Below are 24,067 nucleotides of genomic sequence, written 5' to 3'. Positions count from 1 at the left end.
TGAAGTGAGAATATAGAAAGTTAGACAGGATTTGAAAAAGGAGGTCCTTGCAGTTAGTAGTGTCTGGATTACATCCAATGCTGCTAGCTAGTTAGTCTAAGAATCGGAGGATAGAGTAGAACAATTCGTGGCTGAGAAGCTGGTGAGGAGAGAAGACAGATTCCAATGATGCAATGCGTGTTAGAATTTGTGTCTTTAATGATATCTGTTCACACCCTCCCTGAGGATGGAGAATTGTATATAAATTGAGTGTATTTCAATGCGTTGCCTCATTTTGACTGTTTCTGCTTTAACCAAAATAATTGGATCACAGGCTCTTTCAATTGAAATTCTCTTTCCCATTCCTGCAGTCTTTGGAATTCCTGGTAAGTGATTCGAAGCCGCTATGACATTTTTCTTATGTGTTCTGATTTGATTTGTGTATCTGCAATTTTCTCCAGTGTTCCCCAAATGGAATTCCTGCTTATTGCTTAGTTTGCCATCCCTTCATTACTTTGGTTTCAGCCTCAGTTGATCAGTCCAGTCCCAGATGACTGAGGGTTGGAAACAACTGTGTTTCACTTAAATAAAGAAAACAACAAATGGCAAATGATTTAAATCAACGTTTTACATCATTCTTTATGGTGGATAATATTTCGAACATCTCATGAATGCTCAAGGTTATGGTAGAGCAATCATGTCATTTCATCATCTCTGGGAAAGGAGTAATCGAAAACCTAATGGGGATCAAGGCCAAAAAGGTTTCTGACATTGATTACTTGCATCCCAGCATCCTAAAAGAGTTAGATAGAGAGATAGTAGAGGCAAAGAAAAAAGGCAATTTACAGCCCAGGAACAGGCCTCCAGGCCATCCAAGCCTGTGAAAATCTGTCAGTCCATTTCTGAGCATCTGTAACTCTCTGCTCCCCACATACTCATGCATTTGTCCAGACGCATCTTAAATGAATCTACCGTGCCTGTCTCTGACACCTCTGCTGGCAACACGTTTCAAATGTCCACCACCCTCTGTGTGAAGTACTTACCGCTTGCATTCCCCTGAAACTTTTCACCTCTCACCTTGAAAGCGTGACCTCTCGGTAGTGAATCCTTCTCCCTGAAGAAAAAAGCTTGTCTCTATCCGCTCTGTCTATGCCCTTCATGATTTTGTAAACCTCAACGTTGCCTGTAATTGGCAAAAACAGCTTGGAGTGTCGAGAATTGCCAGAGATTTAGAAAACTGACAACGTGACACTCGTGTTGAAAAAGTGAGGGAGGCACAAAGTGAAAAAAATATTGGAATGAATTAATAAGGTTGGGATAACAGCACATTTGCAAAACCCATAATTTATCAAGCAGAGTCAGCATAGCTTCATGAAAGGGAACTCGTGTCTAATGCATTCCTTGAAATTTCTGAGGATGTCTCAATCAGATTGGATGGACGAGAAACAGGAGATGCGTTGGATTTGGACATTGATAAAGCACTCAATGAAGTACCTCACAAACTTTTAAGTTATAAGATAACATTTCACTGAATTGAAGGCAGCATACTAGTATGGATAGAGAAGTGGCTGATGGAAAGGAAACAATGAATAGGGTAAAGGATTCGTCGGGTTCTGCAGGGGTAGTAATTATAAAAATATATTAAGTCTGTGCAGGAAGGAAGTGAATATTCTCTGGCCAAATTTGCAGGAGATTCCAAACCGAAGTGAAAAAGGCAGATTAAGAGAAGAATACAAACATTTTACAGAAAGGTGTTGATCAGTTAAGTAAATGGGGAAAATGTCAGAAACTGGAGTATAATATAGATCAAAGTGAAGCTGTTAATTTTGGAAGGGAGAACAAAGGACACAATTTTAATTAAACGGAGAAGAGTTGCAGGAAGCGGGAATTCAAAGCATCTTGGGTTTACTTCACAGTGAAAGATATAAAGTTAATACAGGGGTAAAGCTTAGTGTGGAAGTCGACTCACTGGAATCTAGAAGAATTAGAGTTGATCTCATTGAGACATATCGGATTTCTCAGGCAATTGACCGGGTAAATGGTGAGAGAATGCTTTCCTCTCATCGGAGGGTTCTTTGGCTTCACCAGAAATTAGGACAACAAACATTTCGAACAGAAATGTTCAATTCCATCATGAAAGTCCTTGAAATTTTTTGGAAGTACTTGAAAGATGTTGCGACATTTTCCTTGCCTGTTCTGTTTTGAAATGTCCCAGAGGGGACAGTCTCAGCATAAAGGAGTGTCAACTTAATTCGTAGATGAGGAGAAATTTCTTCTCACTAGAGGATTGTCACTGTTTTGAACCCCTTGCCATAGAGAAAGGTGTGGGGGCAGAGTCCACTTGTAGGTTTCAGGCCTGACATAGAGATATTCTTGATGGTAGTGCCATACATATAAGACATCTCAGAAATGCAACTTCTTTGACGAAAGTTAGCCATAGGAGAGGAACACAGAAACCTATTAATTCGGAACAGAAATAGGCAATGTGGTACTTTGAAACCTTTCCAAATTTCAGTCGGAGTATTATTGATGAGAATAAGATCCAGACTTCTGCCTGCATTCCATAGCCTTGTGTGATCAAAACAATTCATCTCAGTCCTTCCAACACAGTCCCACCACCTTCAGAGGAAGAGCATTCCAAATACGAAACACCCTCTAAGAGAATAGAAATGTCCTTATCTCCATTTGATAAGGGGAACTACTTATTACTAAACTGTATCCCCAAGTGTCCCATGAAGAGAAGTGTATTTCCCAGTGATCCACCTTATCCTGTCTGCTTAATAACTTACATGGATGTAGCATTACCTTTCTTCACAGCAAAATACTTTAATGCCAGGAATAAGATAAATTCTCCAAGCTTCTAAAGCAGCAATGCGAACTCTTGTCTTTGCCCATTTCTGATTGGCATTTCGATACATGTGATAATTGGGATTCGATTTTTTCAGCAAACCTGATGACAGTGTTGTTACATTCTCAAGGCAAGTGTGGCCTTTCCAAAGGAGTCATTCGCTACATGACCAGCATGGCAACAGGAGATCTGATGGTCCTTATCTTCAATGTGATTGCAAGCCAGATCTTCAGGTATAATTTCCGGAGCTCGCTGTTGAACTACACTCCTGCTCACCAACACAGTGCTCTGCTGCAAGGTCTGAGCCTCCAGCTCACCATCTGGTTTACCATCGCCTTCACCTTTGATCACTTTGTAGCAATTTGCTGCAACAAGTTGAAGGAGAAATGTTGCACTGAAAGAAAGGCCAATGTGGTAATGTCCATTGTGAGCGCTCTTAACATTATAGTCAACATTCCCTTTCCTTTTCGCTATGAGCCCATTCACGCTCTGAACAATGTGCAGTGGGGCTGCCTCACCGTCACTGGTTTCCTCAATTCACCGGACTGGCTCACCAACATCTCAAACATGTTTCTTCCAATTCCCCTGATGCTGCTGTTTAATTCTCTCACTGCCCGCCTCATCCTAGCGGCCAGCAGAGCTCGTTGGGCCCTGAAGAGCAGCAGAGGTGGTGCTGGGGAGATGGACAGAGACCCCGAGCTGAAGAGCAGGCGGACCTCCATCGTTCTCCTCTTCACCTTCTCCGACTGCTTTGCTCTCGTTGCTCATCACTGCCATCAACATCTGTGTCGGCATTACCTACACAGAGACTTTCCAAGGGTCAAACTTGCTCGATTTTCCAAACAGGGCCGCGTTCCTGCTGACATACACCAGTTCGTGCAAAAACACTTGCATTTACGCATGACCAAGGAGAGAGTCAGAGAGGAGGTGAAGGATGCGCTGAAATCTACATATTCTCAACTCTGTAATCTCCGTAAATAACTTACCTTTATGGCAGAGACTGTTTTGGAGTGATAATCTCACTAGGCCAGTAATCCAAAGCCCAAACCTAATATCCTGAGTATATAGGTTCAAATCCCATATATCAAATTGTAAGAATGTACATTCACGAACAAGCTATGAAACGTGAACGGTTGTCAAGAGTGAGTGTCAATTGTCATCGAAGAATTAATGTCCATTTGGGAAAAAAATTCCTAATGTCAACCTAGCCAGTGATGCCCATTTACCTCTCTGAACGAAATACGCGATGCCAATTTTAATACAGCGATTGACGTTGAACATTGTCTTTTTTTCTTGAAATTTTCGGTGCAATACATAAAGGATTTGCATAAGTTGAATTGAGGTGGGATAGGCAATGTACAGGGTATGCAGTAAATATGAAGATGAGGGTCAAGTGGTGCATTGGTAGTGGCCCTGACTCTCATCAATAAACTTTGTGCCAAGACCCATCTGTTTCAGAAGTGTTATAACACATGTGACCACCATGGTTCAAATATCAAAAATGGTGGGACTAATAGTGAACCAGTCATTAGTGTGACCACAACTGCAGAGTTTTCTATGGACTTCGGAGTCACATTGGCAAGTTAGGTTTAATTATGTGGGTGCAGAAGACATGCATTCAGATAAATGTCAGGTTAAAAAAAATCTATGTAACTATGAACCAGAAACGGAAACAATGAGGTCATTTACATTGTGTGCTGATACAGGCAGTTAGAATGATAAAGGATTTGCGCAGAATGTACTGTAACAATTTTTGATGGTTCGAGATGTGGAAGATTTCGACTTAGTGATGTTCTGCTGAAAACAGAGGCAATTGATGACCAATCACTATCTAAAAGTGCGGAATGGTTTTTCGAAACCACTGAAGGAAGGAGCGACCAGACCAATTTTGAAGAATAGGCTGAGACAAATTAGATTTTTGACTAAGTGACATTGAAGGAATCGCAGTACATTTCCAGGTCAGGAAGGCATGTGCTTTGAAAAGAAACTTGCCCTGGTGGTCTTCCCATGTATATGCTGTCCTGGAACTTTCAGCTAGTGTAGATCACAGGTTTGGCAAATGCTGCCCTCGGGGACTTACTAAGTTGTTGCGAACTATCTCACAGAGATTACACATAGCTGCATGTGTGTATTTTTTGTGTTTTATTCCTTTAGCAACAAATTCCAAAATTCCATTTGGTTTCCTTGCTAAAACAAGGCAAGATGCTCTGAACAGACCACTAGCTGTGTCCCATTAAGCAACAGTTTCAAGTGAAAGAGCTTCAGAACTTGCTTGATTATTATTGGTCCTAAATGGCTTTCCCTTCCTCTGAAACTTTATCCCTTGGTTTTGCGAGGGGGAACCTCTATCCTGTGAGTGTGCATAGAAGTTTGTAAGCTAAAACATGATGCCGTGTCATTTTCCCAAGCTTTAGAGGACGCAAGATGAGTGTCTTCATCGGGAGCGTTTTTGCCTGAAACGTTAATTTTCCCACTCCTCGGATGCTGCCTGACCTTCCGTATTTTACCAGCACCACTCTAATCGAGACTCTGATCTCTGACATTTGCAGTACTCACTTTTGCCTATTGTAGAGGGTCCAATCTTGGTTTTTCCAAAACATCCACACAGGAGTTTGCAATACCCCAGAAAACAGTCTGGGAAATCACCCTGAGACCCTCTTTGGGAAGATATGTTATTTCTCCTTTTTTGAGAGTACCGAAATGGTACAAAGTATCAAGTGGTCTCGCCAATGTTCTACATTACTGATGCACAACTTCCTTATTTCTGCACGTCCATCATCTTATGTTAAAGTCCAACAAACCATTTGCCTTCCAAATTGATTGAGGCGCCTGTATGCTAGTTTTCAGTGACTTACAAACAAGAGCACCAATTGCCCTTCAGACATCAGACTTTTGTAATTTTTGGCCTTTTTATAAATATTCCACAACTCGATCATTGCGAACGAAGTGTACAACCTCACACGAACTGAAATGACATTCCCTTGGGATATTGTCAGCTATTCATTAGTCTGTGAAATTCCTTTTGCAGCCTCTTGATTAACCTGACAGCACACATCCCCACCTCATATTCTATGATCCACAAAACTGTAAATATTAGGTTTGTTCCCAAATTGTGATGCAGAGATTATGAACACTTCAGTCTTAAGCAATGATACTTGTGGTGCTCAACTAGTCACGGCCTGCTAACCTGAGAATGGGCCCATGCATTTCACCTGTGTTGTTTCTGCTGACTATTCCTCAATCCACCTCCTTCAACCAAGTGCTTGAATTTAGTTTAATTACCTCATCTGCACAAATACGTCAAGTGCCTGTTTAAAATCAGTGGACATGTCAATGACATTTTTAAAATTCATTCATTCTCAGTATATGAGTGTGACTGACTTGGACAACATTTATTCTCCATCCCTAATTGCCCAGAGGACAATTATGCAACAACCCCATCTGGAATTGCATGTAGGCCAGACCACGTAAACCAGTCAGATTCTTCCCTAAAGGCAATTAGTGAATCACACAGCATCTTCTCACTGTTGACAAAGGATTCAATGTCATCAGTCAACTTCTAATTTCAGATATTTAAATTCAATTTATATTCTCTCGTCGACTGTAGCAATATTTGAACCCAGGTCATCATAACGTTTTTCTGTTTCTTTGGAATGATAGACCAGAAAAGATATCACTAAAACATTGACTTCACCACCTCATCTATGCTGCCAGTGACAGACTCAGATAGCTTAAAAACTTTGCTGAACATTATTTTCATCTCATTGACCTCAGCCCAATCAAGCCATCATTTCTATCTGACCAATTATACTTTGTTCGGAACATATTGTCTACTATGATATTCCCGACAAATCACATTAGGTTAACAAGTTTAGCATTCTGTGTTTTCTCACTTCAGTCTTTTTTCAACAGTGTTCACATTTGCAATACTGTAAATCTGTATTCCAGAAACCAATTTCCAAGATGATCCAGAAACCGCTTAGCCATCGCTTTTGAAACACTGGGATGCACAATTTCAGATGTCAGAGATTTGTCAACCTTCTGCTTCATTGATTTGTACAGGCGTTTTTCTTAAATTACTTTCAGTTCTTCATTCTCACTGATAGTTGTCATTTCTCTGAGATTTCTTGTAACATTTTCTGAGCAGCCAGACACACAGTAATTGTTTCAACTTTTGTATTTCTCTGTTTGTTGTGATAAATAATCCCATAACCAATTTTGTCTCTGCTAACCACTTACTTTTTATGTACATGTTGAAGTTTTAACAACTTTATGTTTCCTGCTTTTTAAAATCAATATTCTACTTTTTTTATTGCTTCCTTGTGCATCCTTTGCTCAATTCTGAAGTGCACCTAATCTTTAGGATTTCTAGTTTTCATCAACTTTGCGATCTATTGACCAAATGCAATATTTGACTTAACTAGAAACAGAATTTGCTGCGAAATTGAACAGGCCTAACTGCAACATTGGAAAGAGAAATAGATTTAATGTTTTCAGTTCATTTCTACTTTGTAATATTTAAATTCATTTGCTGCTTTCATTGACTTCACTTTCCCTCTTGGGTCTTTGTACTTTAAAGGAATGCATACTTGATCAAAGCCGTATGTTAATGATGTGAGCACTCGATCTTTCTCTTCTATCAGTGTAGCTTTTAATTCAACTCTTGAATAGTCATTGCTGTTAAATATAGCATTTTACAACAAGATTAATAATTGACCCTTTCTCATTGTTTCCTGTGAGGTTAAAATTGGAAAATAATTTTTTCCTTGATTGATTCCTCAACAAACGGCTCTAGAAAATCCATCGCAGCATATGCTGGAGAAGAAAATAGAAGAGTGATGGTAAAATCCTCAGGCTAGTAACACTGGCTCCCATATTAATGTTCTGGCGTCAGCAATTCTTATCCAAAGATGGTAGATGTTACCTTGTATTCCTTGACCTTTTCCAGATTATATAACAAAATTAGTCACCTAAAAGGATTACTTTTGCAATGTTAAATGCACCTCTCATTTCCTAAATAATATCCCCCCAAACAAACAATGCTGGTATGTAGTCTATGAGCAGCGCCAATCATTTATTATTGCCACTTATATTTGTGGCATTCATACTCTCCATCTTGACACTCTGTTCAAAGATCCTCAGTTTCCACAATTAGACACCCTGCAATCATGTCTCCATAAAGGCAATTATAGCATTCCCACGTATTCCATTTGGGCCACCAATTAGCATAGCTTTTGGAAATATCACAATACTTCGCTTATTTAAGTAGGCAACATCTTATCACGCCATTTGGTGATTGACTCTCCCTAAAGAAAGATGTTGAAGGTTGCTCAAAGAAAAACAAATGTGATGTTGAAGGTGGAAAGCTTTTAGTTCCAGATTGATATATTTATTATCAGATTGTCACCGTGGAGTGTTGGAAGGACTTTGGGAAGAACGTATTTCGAAAGATACTTTGGTAAAGCCAATGATTAGTTTCGATACTACCAGAACATTTCGGCGTCAGACTTACTGACAGCCTTGACTGAGTTATGGATGACAGAATGGAAATCAACTGAGGCATTGTCATGAGTCACATGCAAAAGTGAACTGATAAATGAATCCTTCCATTTTCAGGCTGACACAAACATTAAAAGTTTAATAAAATTACTATACAGTCCTCAGTTTCCTTTTCGGACAAACTCAGGGCACAGAATGCACTGACCAGCTTTTTGTAAGTAATACAAAAGTACTAATCATTGGAGAATAATCAACTCTAACCACAGGTAAACTAAATATGATGCACCAACTTGTGAGTTTATTGGTTGGAACTTTCAACTCATTCTTACTCCTCTATGTTCACATACACAGAAAATCAAAGAAGATTGGTCCTGGTTCAAGAAAGTAATGAGGATGCACAGTTCAATAGCACCAGTTCACAGGATCAAATGATGTGTCGCTTTCACTTTCCAAAACTATTAATTCCTTCAGCTACTTATTTTTAGATTTCCAGATAATGTTGACAAGTATTATCATTACCAACAAATAAAAATCAACTATTTTTTTCTCAGTAATACCCTTTGCAGGAATTCAAACCTAATGAAACATCTTCATTCTTTAATTTCTTATTCATCTAATAGGTTCACAAGCAATTCCTTTCTGTAACCTATGCAGATTCGTCAGGTATGGTTCTCCCGCTCATGCCCCCTCTCTCATCAAGAGACACATACACAAGTTAACACTGTTAAAAATAACTTGAGATTTCACCAGCCCTATCAACTTGGACTATTAATACAGCTTAAAACTCTGTGCCACATTTAATGGCCTGGGGACTTTCAAATTTTTAGTTCGTTTTGCCAGTATGGATATTTTCTCTTTGAATTGAACCTCCTTGAGCTCCCTCGCCTTCTACCTTGAGTTGGGTCGTTAATCTGAGATTAAGCACTTCCGCAAATACCTCACAAGGGAGCTTGTCTTATCACTTATCTTAAATCACATGATTTTTCACAAATGTTGTTTTGACTAAATGCGAAAATAATGGTTTTCTGGCGCTAAGTAAAAACAAGGCTCCTTCACAGAATGGAAATCAAATTCCCGTGGAGCTCGACTTTCGAACTCAATGTTACAAAATGTAAGTAATGCATTGTAAACATTCATCAAAGTTTCATACAAGTGTCAACCTTGGTGTAAAGCAGGATGCTTTAATGATCAGCCAATATGTACCCAGAGCTGTACTGATTCAATTCAAGTGACTTCAATCTATTACTGATTTTCCTTCTCGTTTTCTGATTGATTGCACATGATCGTTGGGGGAAATGCTTCAATTCACAAATCATCCAACAGTGCTGGAAATCGTGTCTGTGCATGGTGTTTAAATGCAGGACACATCTTGTAAATTAATGAATAATTTATGGCTGGTACATTCCAGAGCACAATCAACTTTTCCAAGTAAATATTCATTCACATTCACACGACTCTCACTGACAATTCTACTGCTAGAATCTCAAGGTATTCCCTCTCCCACTGCAACTCCCAGGTCATTTCCTCTGCCCTGAAGCTCTTCAACCATGTCCTGAAACAAACTCGCTACCACAGCCACATTTGCTTCCTCAGTGCCTGCCTCCGTAACCATCTCGTCCCACATGGACTCCGGACCACGATTAAACCAGCAGAGCTCAGAACCAAACAGGACAAACAGTACAGACAACAGATACAAAAACACCAGCAACGATTCTCTTTAAAAATCCTCCGCTCCATGCTCGCAGCAATGTGCCGGCACCTAACCACTCTACAGTCAGCCCTGCCTCAGCTGAGGGCCACACCCTCTCAGAATTGCAAAGGACCCCTTCTGTACCACATCCTCAGGAGAATTCATACTCTCAACAAACAGTATTTCAACTCCATCTCAAACATCAAAAACTGTAAGTACAACAAACTTTTATCGACCCGCCTCCATAACCAGCGCTCCTCAAACATTCCAGTAGATTCCTCCAGCCTCTGGAACTGCTCGGACACTATTAGCCATGCGGCTTGTGCAGCCACCATCACCACGCTGATTCATGATGTCCCTTCCACCCCATCATAGCCGCTTCCACAGCCACTTCTGCCCCTCACAATTCCTCATGCACCACATGTTACATCACTTCCGCCCCTCACATCATCGCTGATGTACACGCTCAGTGACTTCCGCACTGTCTACTGCCATGTTTGCCACCACTTCCGACACCACCAACGCCATTCACCTGCATTCTGCTGACACGACCACCACAGATCCCACTGTCACCATCCCCGCCTCCCAGAACCCTAAGGGGAACATCACCCCTGCTCATGACTCCACCCCCATTCACCCACCACCACACCCACTCCAGATCCCAGATCCCAACCCTGCCAGGTTTTCACCATTCTCCCTGACCTCCCCCTCACTGAGAACAAACATTCAGTCCTCAGGAAAAGGCCTCACCTTCATGCACCTCCGTCCACGCATCAATGAATTTAATTCACGCCCTGACGTCAGCTGTATTCCTGATGAAGTGCTTTTGCCCAAAACGTCGTTTTCACTGCTCCTCGGATTCTGCCTGAACTGCTGTGCCTTTCCAGCACCACTCTAATCTAGCCCCTTATGTTTCACTGCCAATATCATGACATTTCCTGCTGACCAGCGTCATAAACAAGTTGCTTAGGCATAGGGCCAAGCCCAGTCAATCCATGAAGAGTGCCCTCCCCCTGAACCCTCAATGCTTATCACCTCACTAGGATAACCCCTGTTTGAAGAGCAATGGGACACCAACTTTTACTTGGAGATATCCAGCCACAGAAACCATCAATAAGTTCAAATGTTATCTATGGGGTGGACACTTGAGATCGGAAGCCAGAGCAGAAACCACAGGCCGAATCTTAGCAGGCCTGGCAGCATCTGTGGAGAGAAAGCAGCTTTTAAGATTTGAGTTCAGTGCTCCTTCTTCAGTCCCTTCTTCGACAGGGTACCTTGCATGTCAATGCCTTATTTGTTAGTGTCACAAAACAGCTGCTGCATGATCAGCTCCTTTTGGCAGCAACAACTGTGATACAAGGGCGATCCTGCAGGAACTCATTTCGATTCATTCCAGTCCATGTGGAACAATGAAGGATCAGACGAAGTCTTCTCTCTTTCTGTCACCATATTTGTCCCATTCTTTCTTACCCACTGTCCCCCTCTCTCCACCTGTCTGTTCCTCTTTCTTTCTTTCTTTCTCTCTCTGTCTCTCCGTGACCACAACCACTACTTTCTCCCTGTCTAGCTTTCTTGTATTTCTTTTTATTTCTCTGCCCTGCTGTCTCCGCTGTACCATCCCCCGTCACCAACTCTCTCGTCTGTTCCTTTCTCTCCACAGATGCTTCCTGACCTGACATATTTATCAAATACTATTGTTGTTATTTCAGATTCTTGAGATTTTTTTCTTCTTTCTAAATTCAACTAATCTGAATGCAGGAACTTAATGATACTCTGCTGAAACATCTGCTCATAATTTAACTCCAGTTGATTTTATTTCTTTCTTTGTTCGGTTTACATGTATTGCACACTTGCTTTCTGAATTGACAGCAACCAGAGTCCAAACAAATCAATAAGTGAGTTTCAAGTTTTCTGATTATTCACCCTTCTCCTGAGCAATTGCTTATCGAAGTTACAAATGAGTTTTTGGGTTCCTGAAACCATTTTAGCTGAAAGGAGTATTATTTTTTCTGTAATTTGTGTGGATATTGTTTACTTTCTCAATGAATCCAAAGTGACTCTGACAGGATATAAGGAATTCTCCATCGTGTGAGTGAATGCTTAATGTCATCGACAGTGCTTTGATCACGTTATAAAACTGCTTGAGCAAGGAATGTTGCCAGGATAGCAAAGCAGCTGTAACTGTGTTCCTTTGTCACCAGCATGTACATAGGCATAATGGCAGCGTTAAATGTGATGGTTGGTGTTCTGATAACATCTGGAATGCAAACAGTAGTCACCTGCGAATCAAGTCCCACTAATCTCAGAGTCATTGCAAAGTTTAAAGATTCTAATGAGTAAACTTATTTCTTTGCAGTCAATTCCTCATGTAGTGTATGGTAACATTTTATTTGTTTTCTCAATGTCTTGCGATACCTGAAAACTACCATGATGCAATTCAAATACTCGGACATCCAGATTCTTTTGCATCTCAGAGCGCAACCCTCTCACCATTTAGAAAATATTTTTTTCTCATTCTTCCTGCCAAAATTGACAATGACAAAATTTTTAAATGTTAAATTCTGTTTTCTATATTATTGGCAGTGCTTCATTTATTTATATGACTTTGTAGCCTCTTCACGCCTCAACATTTACCTTTCAACGTATTTTTGTCAAAACAATAAATATAACTGTCATAATTTTAGACCATTTGAACAAGTTACTTGTAATAATCATGAATAATTAAGGCCTTAGAACTGATCCCTGCCATGCACAACTTGCCATATATTCACACGCAGAAAATAATTTCGATTTATACAATTTTTCTGCTTTTCTTTTGGACAGCTAATCATCCTGTCTGTTATCCCCGACCACATGGGCTGTCATTTTCTCCACAAACTTTGATGGAACACTTTATCAAATATTGCAGAGTAGAGCCACTGGCACATCTTCATAGTACACATTCATTTCTTAAAGAACTCCAATAAGTCCATTAAGGATGACTGCATTGTCCAAAACCATGATGCTTCTGCCCAATCAAACCTGATATATTCAATCTCTCCTGCAAAAAGAACTTTTAACATTGTCTAGCAAACATTTGTCTGTGTCTTGGTCGTCAAAGTGCTCAAGATGCTCCCCATTTCCTTCTTAATATATTGTTCATCAAATGATAGCTCTCAGAGAATTATAAAGCTGTAGAGTCAAACACATGTACAACACAGAAACAGATCTTTGGTCCAACTCGGCCATGCCAACCAAATATGCGAAATTAATTTAGTCCCTTTGCCAGCACTTGACCCATCCTTCAACCCTTTTTTTTCAGATATTCATCCAGATGTCTTTGAAAATCTTTAGTTGTACCAGCCTTCAGCACTTCCTCTGGCAGCTCATTCCATACACGCACCACATTCTGCGTCAAACATTTGCCTCTTGCATCCCGTTTAAATTTCTCACGTCTCATCATAAGTCTATGCTCTATACTTCTGGATTCAACCACTCCAAGGAACAAACCCTGTCTATTTAACCGACCCTTGTCAATCATGATTTTACAAATAGTGACAAAGTCATCCCTTAGCTTCTGACGCTCCAGGGAAAATAATACAGCCTCTTCATACTCAGAAGTTGTTCTGACTCAAAAGCTAACTAGGGTGTTTAGTGTTACTCTCTCAATCAAGGAATTAAACTTCCAACCGAATAAATTAACTACACAAGTCAGTTTTTCTCTCTTTCTTCATCCGATGTAAGGTTTTATTTTTACAATTGAAGATTGTCAGAAAAGTCAATTTCCAAATCATGTTCCTTTTCTGAACACTTGCCCACTACCCACCCAGCGCCAACACGCGTCCCTGCCCCCAACAACTCAATTAATTCGACAAGCCTGAGATATAGATACAAAGTCAGGAAGTATCTCGGGTGGTCTTATTTCCGATGATTCAACCGCAGTGAAAGAAATGTTTTTGAACTAGCCAGGCCATTTTGCAAAGTTGGAATCAATAGGGACTCGTTGCCGTATTCCAAATGCAAATTCACTGTTTTATTATTCAATCTTTAATCCACCACTGTGTGCTGGAACTGAATTGAAATCTGCATGCTTGCCTCTAAATCAGATTTCACGAATTCAGCAGTTATATAATCAGTAAATGTTCGTGACCGACTTGCTCCTGATGTTTAACTCAGCAGTTTGGGGAATACAATAAAATCGACTCCTTTTAAAATAAAAGATGCAAAGCCTGTGTTGGTCTGATTCATTTTATCAAGAGTTGCTGAGGAATGTGCCCTGCACTGCACAACGAATTTTTTAATAGCCATTTCCTTACCAGATACACTCCACTCTGAGGACAATCCAAAAACTGCAATTGGTGTCCCACCTAAAGAGGTATTCTATGTCTAATATTACTTCAATGGATGCATGTTGGAATGTCGAAGTTGCTTCCTCGAGTCGGAAAGTGTCCAATGAAATGTCATCGTGTTTGGAAATGTGGTAGCAGTTATAATACAGGGATGAAGTGAAATTTGATACCACAAGAAACATGAATCTGAGCAATGTGCGCTGGATGCTTCAACATTCACAGGAAATGGACAGATTTTTAATTATCAATATCTTAAATGGTATTTCATCTTGTGCCTAAGAAGAAATGGAAAATTCTGTGACATGGACGAGTTCTTTCACAAGTTCATTCTAAATTTCAGCAATAAAGTGGCACCTTCCAGAAGTTTTTGGCAGAAAGGAAAACCACTTGATTGGACACAGGAGAGTGAGAGGGGTTATGACAACTTGAAAGTTGTGATGACAACTGCATTCAGTTTTAGCAATAACTCAAATTTTGTGAAACATGCAAACTGACTGCAGACGCCAGAAATATTGATATGGTGTCATTTTACTGCAACAATGTGAGGTGGGTTTGAGCTTGTGAACATGAATGCAAAACTCAGCCATTCAGCACTTTGAATTTGCTGTGCCATTCAATAAGTTATTGGTTGATTTGATTTGAACATGAAGTCTACGTTCCAGCATGTTTTTGATGATCCTCATCCCTGTGATAATCAAAAATCTATCTACTTACAGGTTAAAATAGAACGTAAGAATTCTACATTACATATTTTTTTTGAGGCACGGAATGTCCAAACTTGCATTCCTTTCAGATAAATCAGTTCTCACCATCACTGTCTAAATGAACCACAACTTATTTTGCAACCCTTGCTCTGATGTTCGGATCAGAGTAGGTTAGGGCTACTCTGTCATTTTTCAAAGAAATACTCTGTTTTTCAATAATGTCTGCAGCATTATTGAAAAGAGACACCGAGGTTTGTGTTGTCTCTGCAAAGGTTCGAAATGTACACATTCAAATTTCTTATGATCTCATGGCCGAAATGACTTTTGACAGACTTACTCATATTGACGACAATCCTTTCGTGCTTTCTTTGCTTGAGGAGAAATTGTGTATAAAAAGAAATGAAGTTTCTGGAAGTTTGATAATGCAGATGTATAATATAAAAGCCATTCATTTTGCTGGAAAGAACAACATTTTAATGGACATTTTGGCAAAAGCTAATGTGAATTAAAACAATGTGTTAAAACGTCCTGATTGAAGCAGCTTTAAGTGTAATATCACTGCTCTGGCAATTAATGTGTTTCATTTCATTAACTTTGGTGAGCCATAGAAATCATGTCGGCAAGTTCGTTCTAATGCTATGTCAAGCTACCTCTTAAGAGTGCCTTTCCATTGTTCAACAGATGCATTAGATCACTAGAGAAAGAGAAGAGTAAGATTAGAAAGTTCCAACTGGGGGCTGACATGGCACTGTTGTACAATCTCTCACGCTGGGCTACTTGGCCTGGTTCCAAGTCTCAGTTTCTCCACAGCCCTCTCCTTGCACACGTTGATTTAAACGGTGGAAACGTGATGCTTTGTACCTTCCTGACGGAATAACTTACTCTCCGCATCGAATTAAAGTTAACCCAAAATAATTAGGTCTCACGTGTTTCTCCCAGAGATAAGTGCCTCTGGAAGCTGGGAGTCATTGTCCCTGATTCTCTCTGGATCACAGAGCTCACTTTAAATGCTTCGCAGCGACTCGTTTGTTAGGAATAGTGTGTTTAATGAGATCTGCTCACTCCCTCATAGGGGATTGCCTTCTATATAAGTCAAGTGCCTTTCAATGCTTTGCCTCATTTTGAATGCTTCCACTTTCAACTGAAAATGGGATCACAGGCACTTCCGATGGAAATTCTCTTTCCTATTCTTGCAATCGTTGGAATTCCTGGTAAGTTGTTAAACGTTCTGTGACATATTTATTGCTGGTTCTGCGTTGAATTTCGATTCAGCAATTTGCAGCTGTACCACACGAATTCATTTCCTGCATATTTGCTGCGTTTACCTGTTCTTCATTAATATCAGTTTCAATTTGAGTGCAATTTGCCCTTTCCCACCCTTTGGTTTGGAAACACCTACGTTTAGCCTGAACAAAGAAGATTGCAATGAAATGAAATAGATTTAGCTACAGTGAATTGGATGGATAGATTCACAGAAATGCTTGCAATGGCAGACATTTAAGGTACTAATTCATGAGTCTCTGGCAAAAACAAAATATATCCCAGTAAGGAGGAAAGATTCCACAAGTGCGTAAACTCAACATGTTAAACAAAGGAAGGTCAGAGGCATATGGAGTTAAAAGATAAAGCAAGCACAGATGCAGAAATAAGGCCTGCAAATTGAGGTAAATTCAGAAGTCAGCAAAGGAGGACTGAAAAGAGAGAGAAAATTAACTGAGAGCCAGCTACCAAGGAATATAAACACTTACTGAGTGTAAGAGCTTTTTAAAATATGTAAAAAGGAAGATAGTGATCAGAGTGAAAATGAATTGGGGAGATAATCACAAGGTAGAAGGTAATGGCAGAGGGCTTATTCAGATATTTTGCATCACACTTTACAATGTCATTGATTCTAAAGAATATAGTTCAGATGATCTCAAACATACAGGTTACAAATGCACAAGGATTTTGCCACCATGCCACATCATGTGTAAATTCCCAAAATCCTTGGAATTGGAGTACTACAGAATTAACAGTTTCATGCCAGCTGTATTCAAAAAGGCGGGGGGAGGTGTGAGCAAAGAATGACTATATCTATCGTTGAAAAAGTATTGGAATCAATTACTAAAGATGGGATAGCACTATATTTGAAAAAGTATTAATCTCATTCAGCAGACAGGAAAGCTTTATGAAAGTGAAATTTTGTCTGACAAATTGATTTGATTGTTTTGAGGAAGACACAACCAGAATAGATATAGAGGCAACTGTAGATGTGTTCTACTTGACGTTTCAGAATCCCCTCAACAAGGTAGCCATCGAAGGTTCAACCATTAATTAAGATCCCCATGCTATTGGAGGTCGTGCATTGTTATGGATAGAAAATTGGCCACACGCCAAGAAGTAATGATTGAGGATAACGGTTTTTTATTGAGTTTGGCGTTCTATGAACATTGGGGTTCCACAGGGATCAGGTATCTGTGACTGCAACTCTTTACAGTATGCATTAATGGCTTGAAGGAAGAAAGTGAATGCACGAAAGCACGATCCCAAACATAAGTTGAAAAGCAGATTATGAGAGGTACATCAGCGGTTTACAGCGAGATATTGATGAGGATTGCGGGCAACAAGTTGGCAAATGGAGACAAACGTGATCACGTGAAGCTGTTCATTCTGGAAAGTAGAACAAGAGACAGAGTTGGATGTAATGAGAGAAAAAAAAAACTGCAGAAAGCTGGAAAACAAAGGGATACTAATGCATCGAACATACAAAGCTAGCACACAGTTGCAGCCTGTAATCTGGAAGGAAATTCAATGTTAACCCTAATTTCAAGAGTTGAATTTATTTATTTTAGTCGCATGTACCTGAGTACAGTTGAAAAAAAAGTTTGTTTTGCGAATAGTACAGACATATCATAGCAAAGAATACCATACAGATCATGGGTGTTCAGATGATCTCAAACATACAGGTTACAAATGCACAAGGATTTTGCAACACAAGATCAACATTAACAAAGTCAACATTATTTGAAGTTAGAGAGATCATTCAGCACTCGAATATTCAGAAGCTTTTCTTGAGCCCGTTCATACGTGTGTTCAAGTTGCAGTGTAAGAGTAGGGAAGTCTTACTGCTATTGTACAAGGTTTTGGTGTGACCAAAACAGGATTTCTGTGAACAGTTTTGATTCTGCTATTGAAAGAAATGTACCATTTCATAGAAAAGCAGATCAAAGAAGGATATTTAGGTCGATCACATACATGGAGGGAATGTACAATGACTAAAGGCTAAACGTTTTGGGAGTCCACTAAATGGATTTTAAAAGAACGAGAGGTGATCTCGTTTCGACATATCAGATTCTTCAGGGGCTTGTCAGGGTAAATGCTGTGAAGATGTTTCCACTGATGGGAGAGTGCTTTAACTGTTCCTGCTTCCACCTGAAAATGGGATCAAGCGCACTTTCTGATGGAAATTGTCAATCTCATTCTTGTGATCCTTGAAATTCCTGTTAACTGGTGACGAGCTGTTGCGACATTCTTTTGTCTGTTTTATTTTGCGAGAGCCAAAAGGGAATAGTCTCAGAAGAAAGGAGTGTCAATTTCAGACTGAGGTGAGGAGGAACGGTTTCTCTCCAGGGGTTGTGAGCACTGAGGGAGCTAATGTAGGGAAGGTCCTAATGTATATTTAATGCTGAAGTAGACAGATTACTGATGACAGTGGCAGACATTTTAAAAAGGAAACTTTTTTGACGGCCATTAACCAGAGAGAAGGAATGCTGGAACACATGGATTAGGAGTAGGAATAGACCAATTGGTCGTTTGAACACCTTCTGACTTTCGGGAGGATACTGGCTGGTCTGAACGAACTGCATCATCCTGCCTGAATTTCATGGGGGTCGACTCACTGGTGTATGCAAAATTTATCCAACTCCGTCTCATAGGCCCAGTCCTCACGACCTGTAGAGGAAGAGGATCTCACATCATCATCATTCTCTGAGAGAATAAAAACCTCCTTATCTCTGTTTGATAAGAGAAACTGCTCATCCTTAAACCGTGTCCCCTTCTTTATATCCTTCCTCTCAAGAAAAAACTAGCTCCTGGTATTGCAATTTTTGTATTCCCATCAAGGTTTTAGATGTTCCAATGAGATCACGACATTTTTCTTGACTCAAACTCATATAGGCATAACCTTTCTTCGCAAAACTAGACTTTAATCCTTGGAATGAGACAAATGAATCCTCTCTGAGCTGCTTCAAAGCAATAAGATGTGTTTTCTTGAAACAGGAGATTAAGTGGTGCAAAGTGTTAACCAGTTAATATTATTCCTGAAATCGTCTTGCAATTACTCTAACCTATTCCCTAACCTTAACCCAATTACGCCCAGGAAAGAGACCACGGATTACAAATGAAATGTCATTGTTCTTCACAGTTGTAAAAGTATATAATTGCATACAGCATCCAACAGTCTTGACTGTCAATCGCTGACAGTGTGACTCCCTGATGGGCGTTTTGATACATCTCACGATTGGATTTTCTTAACAGCGAACGTGATGACAGTGCTGATTCTTTCCCAAGGGAAGTGCGGCCTTTCCAAGGGAATCACTCGTTACATGACTGCCATGGCAACGGGAGATCTGATGGTTCTCGTCTTCAACGTGATCGTGAGCCAGATCATCGGGGATTATTTCCCGGGCTCGCTGCTGAACTACACTCCGGCCTGCAGACTCAATGTCTTCCTGCAAGGGTTCAGCCTCCAACTCTCCATCTGGTTTACCATCGCCTTCACCTTTGACCGCTTTGTAGCAATTTGCTGCAATAAATTAAGGGCGTGTTATTGCACGAAAAGAACAGCCAATATCGTAATAATCATGAGTGCTCTTAACATCATGGTCAACATTCCCTTGCCTTTTCGCTATGAGCCCATTCATGTTCTGAACAATGTACAGTGGGGCTGCCGCACCGTCACTGCTTACCTCACTTCACCAGCCTGGGCAGCTCACCGGTGGCTCACCAACATCTCAAACATGTTTGTTCCTATTCCCCTGCTGCTGCTGTTGAACTCTCTCACCACCCGCCACATCCTCGTGGCCAGCAGAGCTCGCCGGGCTCTGAAGAGCAGCAGAGGTGGCACTGGGAAAATGGGCGGAGACCGAGCTGAAGAGCAGAAGGACCTCCATTGTTCTGCTCTTCACCATCTCTGGATGCTTCATGGTGCTGTCGGCACCCATCACTGTCATTCACATCTGTGTCGGTGTTACCCACACAGTGAATTACCAAGGTTCAACTTCGCTCTATACGGCAATCAGGGTTGCGTTCCTGCTGATGTGCACCAGCTCCTGTACAAACACCTGTATTTACGCACTGACCCAGAGGAGATTCAGAGAGGAGATGACACATGTTCTGAAATTTCCCTTCACCCTGCTGTGTAAACGACGTAAATAATTGACATTGACATGATGAGGTGCTGATGTAATGATAACTTCACTGGGCCAGTTATTCAGAAACCAAAGCTTAAATCTTGGACACTCACTTTCAAATAACATCATTGGTGAAATTTCCATTCAATAAAATACTATTTTTATGGTGACCGTCTGGCTGTTAGTTTTTGTCAAACAGAAAGCTAGTTGTCTTCTCAGAACTAAGGGGCAGTATTCAAATATCTTTACCTGGTCTGTCTACCAGTGGTATCAGGGTAAAAACAAAGGACTGCAGATGCTGGAAACCTGAATCTAAATTAGAGTGGTGCTGGAAAAGCACAGCAGGTCATGTAGCATCCGGTCCTGTTCCTCGGATGCTACATGATCTGCTGTGCTTTTCCAGCACCCCTCTAACCGAGACCAGTAGCATCAGGCTTATGGCCATCTGGGTTACTCATTGCTGCTCTTTGGGAAATATATCCCAACCTCACTGATGATAACAGTGTCTCAAATCAATTCATGCCCTCATCTAATTTTTATAATTCTCAATACAACCCATCTGGTCCTGAAACCTGGGCGTACTCCATCTATTTCAGAGTTGTGGTAGAGTCACGGAAATAGACCCTTCAGTCAAACTTGTCCGTGCCTACCAGATATTCTAAACTAATCTAGTCCCAGTTGCTAGCACTTGGCAAATTCCCTTTAAACCCTTCCCATTCATATACCCATCCAGATGCCTTTTATGTTGCAATTGTACCAGTCTCCACCACTTGCTCTGGCAGCTCATTCCACACACGCAGCACACTCTGTGTGAAAAAGTTAGGTTCCTTTTAAATCTTTCCACTCTTACACTTATGCTCTGTCCTGTACTTGTGGACTCTACCGTCCCCCCCCCCCACCACCCGCCCCTCCCCCCAACTCACCCCCACCGCCCGGAAAAATGTCTATTTATTCCATCCATGCCCCTCATGATTTTGTACGCCTCTTTAAGTTCACCCCCAACCTCTGATGCTCTAGGGAAAACAACCCCAGCCAATTGAACCTCTCAATTTAGCTCAATCCCTCCAACCCTGACAATATCCTTGTAAATCCTTTCTGAATAAATGACCCGATTGTTTCAAATACCTGCAAATGTTGGGACTCACAATACATTTAAATCAGACGTTAGCAAGGGCACAATTATCGAGTTTAATGTGGGTATGGGAGTCACATTGACCGTTTACGGGCCATACCGATTTTGTTGAAGAGATTAATTAAGAAAATATCAGATACAAGTCCCTGAAACTCCTATTCTCACACAAGTAGATGGGATACCTGAGGTTCATACAGTCGCCAGTTTTCAGTGAGATGGATTTAAACTAGCTGGAGAGAGAAGCAGGATAACAGCAGGCTGATAATGAATGCAAAATTTAACAAACAGAGAGCCAGTACCGTCAGTTTAGAATTATAATTACTGGAGGCTGCATAATGTTCTGGGCCAGGCCAGATCTACTCAAAGCATTTCAAGAAGGTATCCTTGACCCTAACGTTTTCTTACTTTCAAGATAGATGCGTTGTGGATTAACCAGGGGTAATGCAGCTGGTCGATCCGCTCAGCTTTAAGCAAAACAGAATTTAGTTAAATGCTGAAACAGAAACGAAAGAAACATAATTTAGAATAACTCCACCGTTTGAAAACCCAACCGACTCGATATGGCACCTTAACAAGGAGCTGTTCCAATTATTGCAACATCCTATAAACACGCTCACTGGTAAAACATACTTTTAAACACTGCTTCTTGTAATCAGGAGATATTTCAGAGAGAGAAGCCAGTAAAGATCATTTGCTAAAGCATGGAACATTTATTCCACCATAGAAGCTTCCGCTACAGCTACCATCGGCTTCTCTGCTCCAAGTAAAGCAAACCAGAAACAAAATTGAACTGCCAGAACCGGCCACTCTCCTGCCATTGTTAAACGATACAATTTGCCTCTTGAGAATAATTACAAAACCCTCGCGCGCACACACAGGAACCTGTCCACTGGAGGAAAACAGAAACTTGTTCAAACATTGCACTTCTTCGATGAAACTAAATCTTCGGGGAGAATTGTCAAGTTATTTTGTGACAGAACTTTTGGAAATATTCATTTTGGAGTTAAATGGTCCTCAGCGACACTAACAGGTTGCTGTTGCAAATTGTTCTTTATTAATAAGGAGAGGTGGAAATTCACGAGTTTCATATTGTTGAAAAGAGAGTGGGAAATCGGAATCGAAGATCTTGGTGCATTTGGAGATATTTCGTGTCAAAACAAAGTATAAAGAGACTGGTAAATGTGGTAGAGAAGCGACATAGATCAAGTGGAGCTGCTAATTTGTGTTTGTCTTCACTGGAAAGCTGCTGCAGTCAGGCACTAACTGTGTACACATGTGAACAGAATGGTGCACTGAAAGCAGGATGTGCTCGGTCTCCCCAGTGCACAAAAGACTGTGTTGAGGGCAGTCAATACAGCAAAGATGCACTCGACACTAATTCACCTGGAAGGAGAGTTTCGGAATTTAGACAATAAGCAGGGAGGAGACAAAAATATAAGTCCAACACGTGAGAGGTGTTTGACAAATTTGGGGTAATGGAGGAAAGATCCATGCTTTATGACCAGATTGGTTCAACTGCCTGCAAATGTTGGGACACACAATTATCGAGCTTAATGTGGATTTGGCAGTCACATTGTCAGTTTACGGGCCATACCGATTTTGTCGAAGAGATTAATTAGGAAAATACTAGATACAAGTCCCTGAAACTCCTATTCTCACACAAGTAGATGGGATACCTGAGGCTCATAAAGTCGCCAGTTTTTAGAGAGATGGATTTAAACCAGCTGGAGGGAGAAGCAGGATCATGCTTCAATCTGCTAATATGATTGGTCCACTTGGAATGATGACAAGGGTGGAAGGATGTGTACGATTCATCCTTTGAATGCACTGCTAGTCGTATGGATAGTGAGGAGAAGGGATACGCTCTGATGGGTTTGACAGGAATCTTCCTCTGCAGGTGCTATCAGATCGTATGCATTTTTCAGCACTTTGTTTCTATATCAGATGTCCAGCAGCGGTGGTACCTTGCTTTAGTGTTGATGTGTCTTTTGCAGAATGAGGAGAAAAAAGGAAGTAACATGGTGGAGCAGAAGTAGGCCATTCAGCCTGGTGAGTAAACTTCACAATTCAATGAGATTATGTCTTGATAATCATCAAAAGATAGATTAGGAAATGAGGAGGTGTAACAAGTCTTGGGTGTCCTTGTACACCAGTCCCTTAAACTAAACATGCACTTTCAATAGTTGTGAAAACAGCAATAGAAATGTTGACTTCTTAACGGGACCATTTGATGAATGGGACAGTGGTGACTTGCTGCAATGTTTACAGCCTTGGTGAGACCACACCTGGACTATTGTGTGCGACTTTCGGTCTCATTATCTTATGAAGTATCTTTTGGTGATGGAGGAACTATGACGTAAATTTCCCAAATTGACCCCTGCGATTGGAGAACTTTCATTTGAAGACAGACTGGATAATTTCAGGTTATTTTCACTGAAGTTTAGAGGATTGAGGGGGATCTTATAACGGCAAAATTCCATGAAACTAGATATAAAAC

Source organism: Chiloscyllium punctatum, chromosome 30 (genome assembly GCF_047496795.1).
Source record: "Chiloscyllium punctatum isolate Juve2018m chromosome 30, sChiPun1.3, whole genome shotgun sequence".
In the NCBI taxonomy this organism is placed as follows: Eukaryota; Metazoa; Chordata; class Chondrichthyes; order Orectolobiformes; family Hemiscylliidae; genus Chiloscyllium; species Chiloscyllium punctatum.
The sequence above is the reverse complement of the archived record's forward strand: the minus strand, read 5'-3'. Positions refer to the sequence as shown.